Source organism: Corvus cornix, chromosome 5 (assembly GCF_000738735.6).
Source record: "Corvus cornix cornix isolate S_Up_H32 chromosome 5, ASM73873v5, whole genome shotgun sequence".
Taxonomy (NCBI): domain Eukaryota; kingdom Metazoa; phylum Chordata; class Aves; order Passeriformes; family Corvidae; genus Corvus; species Corvus cornix.
Genome location: NC_046335.1, coordinates 39,084,154 through 39,091,683, shown reverse-complemented (window position 1 = coordinate 39,091,683; position 7,530 = coordinate 39,084,154). Strand labels below are relative to the sequence as shown.

Genomic DNA, 7,530 nt, shown 5'->3' with positions numbered 1-7,530 from the left:
TTTTTTTTTTGTTGTTGTTTTTTTTTTTTCTCCTTTTGGGAGGGGAATTAGAAAAGGAATGGGGGGGAAAAAAAAAAGAGAAAGCTGATGCGCCGCCGGTCGCACGAAAGCAAATGGCAGCATCGCCCGGCACTGTAGTAGTAAGTTAATAAATAAATAAGCCAACCCCGCTGCGTGAACGGCGAGGTGGAGGAGGAACACCCTCCCTCCCTGCCCGGCCGCGCGGCGAGGCGGTGCGCTATTCCTGCGAATAACATGGCAGGCCGGCGATGCGGGGAGGGGAGGGAGGGAGGAAAGGAGGGCGGCTCTTGGCCCGGGCGAACGGGCCGTGGCGCATCCGCACCTCATCCACGGGGATGAGGCCGCCGCGCTCCCGCGCTCCCTCCCGCCGCCGCCGCCGCCGCTTCCTGCGCGCGCCCCCCGGCCGCCCCCCCCGCCCCGCGGCCCTGTTGCATCAACTTCCTGTGCGGAGCCCCTCGCGGCAGGGCCCCGCGCGCCGGCTCCTCCCGCCCGCGCGCGCCCCCCCGCCCTTCGCTTCCTGCGCGCGGCCCCGCGCGCGCACCCGCGCGCCGCCCCCGCCGAGCCCCGCGCGCCGGGCCGGGCGGCGCGGGGAGGGACGGAGGGGAGGGTGGGGGTGTGTGTGTGTGTGTGTGTGTGTGTGTGTGTGTGTGTGGTGTGTGTGTGTTGTGTGTGTGTGTGTCTGTCTGTCTGTCTGTCTGGGGGGTGCGGGGGGGTCTCGGCTGGCGCGCGGCCGCCCCCGCACTGCTCTCCCCGGCTCCCGCGCCCTCACACCCGCCCGGTACCGGCGGTGCGGGGCGGTGCTGCCGCCCGGTGCCCCCCGCGGCCGCGGCCGGCGGCGCCGCTGCTCCGGCAGAGTTTGGTGCCCTACTTCACTCTACTTTAGTTTCACTCACTTTACATCCGGGCTTTTTCCCTAGGCAATGGGGGCCGCAGCACAGCCCGTTCCTTAGGCAAAGGGAAATAAATTCGCCGCACCGACACGTCAAGTAGTCCCCCCTCAGGAGAAGCCGCCGAGCCCGCCCTCCTGGTTCACCCCCCTGGCCTGGCCCGGGCCCGGCCGGCGGTGCCCCGCCGTCGCACCGGGGAGGGGGGAGCGTGGGCGTGGGCCCTCCGGTCCACGCTCCCCCCGGCGGGTCTCCAGCGGCGGGCCGGGCCGGGGCGGGCGGGGGCGCGCGCGGCGGCGTGTCGGGAGCGCGCCCGCAGGCAGGCAGGCAGGGAGGCCGGCGGCGGAGGGATCCCGGCGAGCGGTGTGCTGCGGCCGGGCCGGGTGAATGGGATTGAAGAAGAGTTCAGCTTCTCGGCTTGTTTTTGTGTTACAGTTTCTCTCCTCCTGCGCCTCTCCGGCTTCGTGCCGCCCTCCCCGCCCGCTCCCTCCTCCCCGCCGCAGGAGGAGCCCCCCGCGGAGAGGGGGAAGGAAAAGGACCCCACAGAGGCGAGAGCGAGCGAAGAGGAGGAGGAGGAGAAGGGAACAACCTACCATCTTCCACTCCCCGCTTAGCTTAAAGAAAGTGAGAGGAGGAGAGAGAGAGAGGCGCCCAGAAGAGGGGGACAGGGAGGCCCAGAGGAGCGGCGGCGCCGGCACCCTCCCCCTATGAAGAAGAGTCCTCCCCCTCACAGAGAGGTCCTGCCAGGGGGACCCCGGCCGGCCCGCAGCAGCACCGCCGCCGCCAGCAGGGTGTAGTATCCCACCTTTCGGATTCGCCTCCTCCTCCTCTTCCTCCCTGCCCTCCCCCCCCGCGCCCCCCGGGCACCGTCCCCCCTCTCCCCCCCGCGCCCCCCCGGGATGGCGCCGGCGCGCCCCGCACTCTCCGGCCAACTTGGCGATGAGGAGCAGCAACTTCGCCGCGGCCCCCCGGCCCCTCCCTCGGGGGGGTGGCGGGAATAGCGGAGCGTCCCGGGGCGGCCCCCCGGCCTCCCCGCAGAAGTTTGCGAGCGGGAGCGGGAGAGGTGGAGGAGGGTGACACTTGGGGTAAAAGGAGGAGGTGACACATTGGGGTTGGGGGGAGGAGCAGGGGAAGGAGATGACACATTGCACTGGGGATGGGGTGGGGGAGGGAGGCTTATCCCCTCCCCTCCGGTTTCCTTCAGGATGATTATTTCCAGGCCCTTTTCTCTCGGTCGGGTCCTTCGCCGCGATGCTGTCGGGGAAGTTTTATTATTATCTGGGAAATGATGCCGCTCTCGGTGATGGATAATTCGTAGTAAATCCGCTGCTGCGGTTTTTTTTTTTTTTTTTTTTTTTTTTTTTTTTTTTTTTTTTTCTTCCCTTCCCTCCTTCCTTTCATTCGTCTTTGTGGCCCGAGCAGCGCCGGGAAAATTCCGTTTCTTCAGCAACTTGTTATTCCGGAGCCGGGCCTGCCCCCCTCGCCCTGGGGCTGCCCTTCCCACACAGGTACGGGGCCGGGGTGCCCACGCCTGCCCCAGCATTGGGCACGGACAATTCTTTATTTTGATTTGTTTCCCTCCCTCCTGCGCCCGTGTAGGTGGAGTGGGGCTGTATGTGGGACTCTGCCATTTGGTGTAGTCCTCTTATGCATGTTCCTTTCCTTTCTTCACTTGCCTTCCTGCAGGATTTTTTTTTCCTCTCTTTTTTTTTTTTTTGTGGTGATGTGTGTTTTGTTTCTTCCTGTTCTTTATTATTCCATGCTTCACTGTCGGTAGAGCTTTCTCCTCAACCACCTCTGTAGTTTGGTGGGTGCTCATAGGTTTGTACGCTGAGGTTTTTTGGGTGAATTCGTATTTTATTAATGCATGGAGCTCTTCATTCAACTTCTTCTCAAGTGTCAAAAAATGAGGCTATGAACAGATGTGTTTCAATATGGAGAGATTTTTAAGTTCCTAATTCTTGGGGGTGGAGGAAAGAGTGCCATTGGAGAGTGGCTTTTGTTTTCGATTGGTGAACAAATGTCATCACATTTCAGTCACGTGCTGTAATATTCTTTGTTCAGCTATCAAAGTATGATATCTACTACACCTGTTCCCACTTTTTAATTGCAAGTAACGGTGATTGCCTGCAAATCTTATAATTGCAGAGAGGAGCACTTTCTCCCTTTCTCCCCCTTCTATCTTCTTGGATATTTGTTTGGGCCCAAGCACTGAGCTTGACAATGAACTTTTGTTCAATGTGAATACTGCATGTAAAAATGTCCCACTGGGGGTAATAACGTGCGTGTCACGAGAAAGTTGTGTACTGTGATGTACGGTGGGTCTGAGCATGGAGAAATCAGGTGGGGATGCGCGTTCTGTAATGGCAGGTCTTGAGGAAGAGGTAGGCTTCTTTGGGCCAGGGAAATTTTCTTGTGCTCTTGCTAGTTATCAGGTTAAAGGATAGATACTCCTGTACACCCATATGTGTAGGTAGATGCATCTTTTTTTGCTTAGCTGTATATTTTCTGGTATCAGAAATAAGAAGGATTTTGGCTGTCTGTTTACTTTTTTTTTTTTTTTTTTTTCCCCCCTCATTGTGCTCACTTCTAACAATGAAGACACCTGCTTAGTTTCAGTTTTGTAAATCGGCTTCCTCTGGCTTTCCTGTGATTTCCCGGAGTTAGCTGGTGAGGCTGGATCTGCTACATAGCAGGGGAATGTTCAACTTTGATGAAGAGAGGCTTATTTTGAGGCTTCATATGTGAAAAAAATGACATGCATTTCAAAGCCTTTTTAAAAAAAAAAGCCCTTTAAATTTTAAAATTCATTACTTCGACCAGGTTAACATGTAATGCCAAGACTTTAGTATTAAATTTGTTAGCGATTGTGTATAATATAACTTTATAGTTTTTATTAAATAGTTTCATTAAATTAGTACTGAGAACAGGATCTTAAAGAAATAAAATTATGCATAACTACCCATATTAGTTAAATAAGTTGATTATCATACTTTAGGAGAAAGATCACAGTCTTTGGAAATTTTGTTTATATCTGTGCATGCTTCACGATAGCTAAATGAAACTTTCTTTGGGGGCATTTTTTATTACTGTTTTCTGGAAAGGAATTCTGTAGCTCAGTAAATGAAAACTGTATTTAAAAAAGTAGATTATGAGATTCTCAAATGTTTTTAAAACTTTCATCTTCACTATGGTTGAGAGATTATTTTATGAGAGTTATATCAGCTAGGGGTTTGAGCTCATACAGAGGGATTATGGAGCAGCTTCTCTATCCATTCATTTCATGTTGTATAGTAGCATGTATAGAGTATGTCTTCAAGGTCTTAAGAGACCTGTTGTCCAGCAGAAGGTAGGTGCTTGCTCACTGAGAGTGCTTGCCACCAGATGGATGTCAGCTATGTCATATCCCAAGATTTTAGCCATAGTGACCTGAGCAACAGGAAATTTGGAGTGGATCCCATTATGGGTTTTGGTGATTTTTCATTTTACTGGCAAAGCTAACGCGTTGTATAATTCAAAATGTTGTATAGAGGAGTCTTTTGTTATTAGTAATTGTTTTGCCATTAGTCTTAGTAAGACTTTTACCTGAAACTTTTAAATCTTTGCTCTCCTCTATGTGCCTCCTGAACTAGTTTTGGTGATGGAAGCAGGCATTTGGAAGTGGTTTTCTTCCTTTAGGGAATGAAAATAAAAAAACTTTCCTTCAAAGAACTTAAAAAAAAGTGAAGGTAGGAAATTAAAACCTAGGCTGCTTAGAAAAAAGTGCTGTTGTGTTTTTCGGCTTCAACAGTGAGATCTCTGCTTTAAGTTTAGATTTTGTAAAGATATCTCTTCACTGTAGGCCATTCAGCTTCAGCTGTGTTTCAAACATTGGGCCTAGCTATTTCTTATTCCAACTTTACTTTTTTTTTTTTTAAAGAGATGAGGTTTTGTGTGTGCCTATTAAACTTCAGTGTAGAAATTATTATTTTAAAAAAATTAAAAATATCTTGGTATGGATCCTTACAAAGGACACAATTTTCCTGGACTCTTTTTTTAGAAAATAAGATTCATTTTATTGACTCCTTTAAAATTTGTATGATTCTGTGTGCAGTTGAAAAGCCTTGATAGTGAGCTTGGCTATCACTTGAGTTGTTCATGCAGTTTGTTTATAATGAACACATTGTAGCTGTTCAGTTCCTTTATCCTTACTCTCAGAGCCACGAAGAACTTTCTTTGGTCAAATGAATTGATACTACTGGAAATTGTTTGCAATGGAAATTTCTCTTTTATTTTAGTCCAGTTTGAAGGAGCCTTGATGGACTATCTTATTTCATGTGTTATTGGCATTTTGCACGGATACCAGAAACTCAAGATGAATGTCATGTGAGAAACATGTGTTGGTGACCCTAACCTTTTTACTGTTGTTTCAGGTTTGTTGGTTTTACTTGTTTAAAATCCTCCAGAAACAACTTCATAGGGTGATAGAGCTTTGCTTTTTGGAGAGCCATCTCACGGAGATGTGAGCTGTAAAGCGTCGCCACCAGGAGAGGCTTCTTGTGTAGAAGGGGCAGTGCTAAAATCCTATTATTAAGCTTCTAATAATATTTCTTCACTGTCCCCTTCGCCCTTTATGCTCACAACTGTGCAGTCACATGCGTAGCTGTATACTAGAAGTGTAAGACTCTACAAAAGGCCTGGCTCCTGTACGTTCATGAATTGCCCTTGTTCAATTACTCTGTGCCAGAAAGCAGCTCACATCCTGTTTCTGATGTATTTTAACAGCACAAAGGTTATTTAGGAACAAAACATATAGTGGAAAGGTGGGGCAGAGCGCAGAAGGGTTTTGAGATGTCTGCTGAATGCAAAGGGCTGTACTTACTTCTGTACCCTGTAAATAGAGGGTATAGAAAGATAGTTTTTATAGGTATCTTACATTAATATTTCATGTTCAGTATAGCACAAAGCCAGTGTCTGGCTTGTGCTGGTGGTAGAGATATGCATTATGCAGGCAAAAAAGAATTTTATTTACATTTGGAGGGGGCGGGGGGGCAACTTTGTATTTTCTCATTTTGCTTTCCTTTTTTTTTTCTTGTGGCAAATACAATCTTATTAAAAAAAAAAAAAAAAAGAGCCCCTTTGTTTCTTTCATAAGTTTTTGTTTTTATGGTTCCTGCACTTTACAAAGTTCCTCTCTGGACTAAAATCGTTAAAATACGATTTAAAATTTGTTTGATTCTGCTTTTGTTATGTCAAAACTTCACAAAAGTGAAGTGTAGTTCATAGAATGGCTGTAAAATGTACAGAAATTGAAAGAGTTTTTAAAAAGTACTTAGTGCTGAGGAAAGGTGCACTTGCATGGCAGTCAGACTTTGTGGTTAGAATCACCCGTCCCTAAAATCATTTTTATAGCTGTAGAAAGTTCTAACAGGTCCCTTTCTTTGGTCTGAGAGGATTTCCCTCCCTACTGTCCTAACAAAGCCCCAATCTTGCCACAGAACCTTTTGTTTTAGTACTTCGATCATTCCAGGTTTTTGGGGAAAACATGTGCTGCTTGATACAGGCTTATCTGCCGCATTTATTTTATGGTATACTGTTCACACCATTTTAATCTCTGATGGAGTTATCAAGTATCCTGTGCCTTAAAAGCTCTTTGCCTAGATGGTTTGACCTATTATTTGTTCCCTCTTCCCTGAGATTTCTTGTTTGCTGTGATTACAAATGCTCATTCTTTTGATTAGAGACTCATGCTCAAAGCATGCTTTAAAAAACCACACACCACAAAACAAACGTGCCGCCTCCATCCCCAGACCCCCAGCCCAAGCCTAATGTTTGTTGTTACTGGTGGGAATGCATCTATAAGTGGTACAGAAGCAGTGAGGCTCTGCTTCATGTGAGCTCTGTTCTAGGCCACGTTCATACAGCTTCTATGCATTTTTAATGTCCGATTTCTTAAAATGTGTGTTTTCTGATTCCACCCTTCCACCCAACAGTACTGCACTTGTAGGAGTAAGTTCACTTGGTACAGAAGTTGTGTCACCTGCCTCTGAAGTGAGGGACTCTGCCTTTGCACGTGTAATTAAAAGTATGCTTTGAGAACGTAGCTGGTGTGTTTCTTGAATTGCAGTATGGATATGTGAATGGTTAAAACAAATGAGGGCAGATTTGAGCCTGTGACTCTTAAAATGGCCTGTGAGAGAACTCCAGCAGAGCAGCCAGGCTTATGGGTGGTTCAGCTTCCTTGTTTCTGCCTATGAAATACAAGCTGTCAGTACGAAAGGGAGAAGGAACATTGATTCCTTCCCCTGTTCCACTTCAACCCTGTGGATCCAAGTTGACTGTGTGGATCCCAAAGGCAGCGTAGTTGCAAACAGTTAATTGAAGAGATCAAGTGGTATCCTATTGAAGCTTTAAATTATTTTAACAAAACTTCTGAGTAATCGCAATAATTATTTTCTGATAAGCTGGCTGATAGTAACTATGGCAACAGCTGTCTGGCCTATGGACAGCGTTACTGTATTGACAAAACCTTTAGATGCTCCTGAGGCCTCTTGCCTCTATAGGGAAATGCATCAGGATGACTTTCAGGTGACTGAAGCATCACCATTTCTTTCTCTTGCAGTGGGATGCTGTCTTTCTCTTGTCC

At 48.0% G+C, this 7,530-nt stretch overlaps 1 protein-coding gene across 12 annotated transcripts in view; it reads left to right on the top strand.

The window, feature by feature from the left end:
- The first annotated feature begins 1,247 nt into the window (after positions 1 to 1,247).
- The window catches only part of PHF21A (PHD finger protein 21A), a 135,289-nt gene continuing 129,006 nt past the window's right edge, over positions 1,248 to 7,530 (top strand). For 6 of the 12 annotated variants that reach the window (XM_039552368.1, XM_039552374.1, XM_039552364.1 and 3 more), the window contains exons 1-2: positions 1,248 to 1,696; positions 2,328 to 2,413. The gene's annotated coding sequence lies outside the window, so the exon portion shown is untranslated. The remainder of the gene's footprint in view (positions 1,697 to 2,327; positions 2,414 to 7,530) is intronic. The other 6 variants (XM_039552375.1, XM_039552371.1, XM_039552373.1 and 3 more) reach the window with 2 other exon arrangements.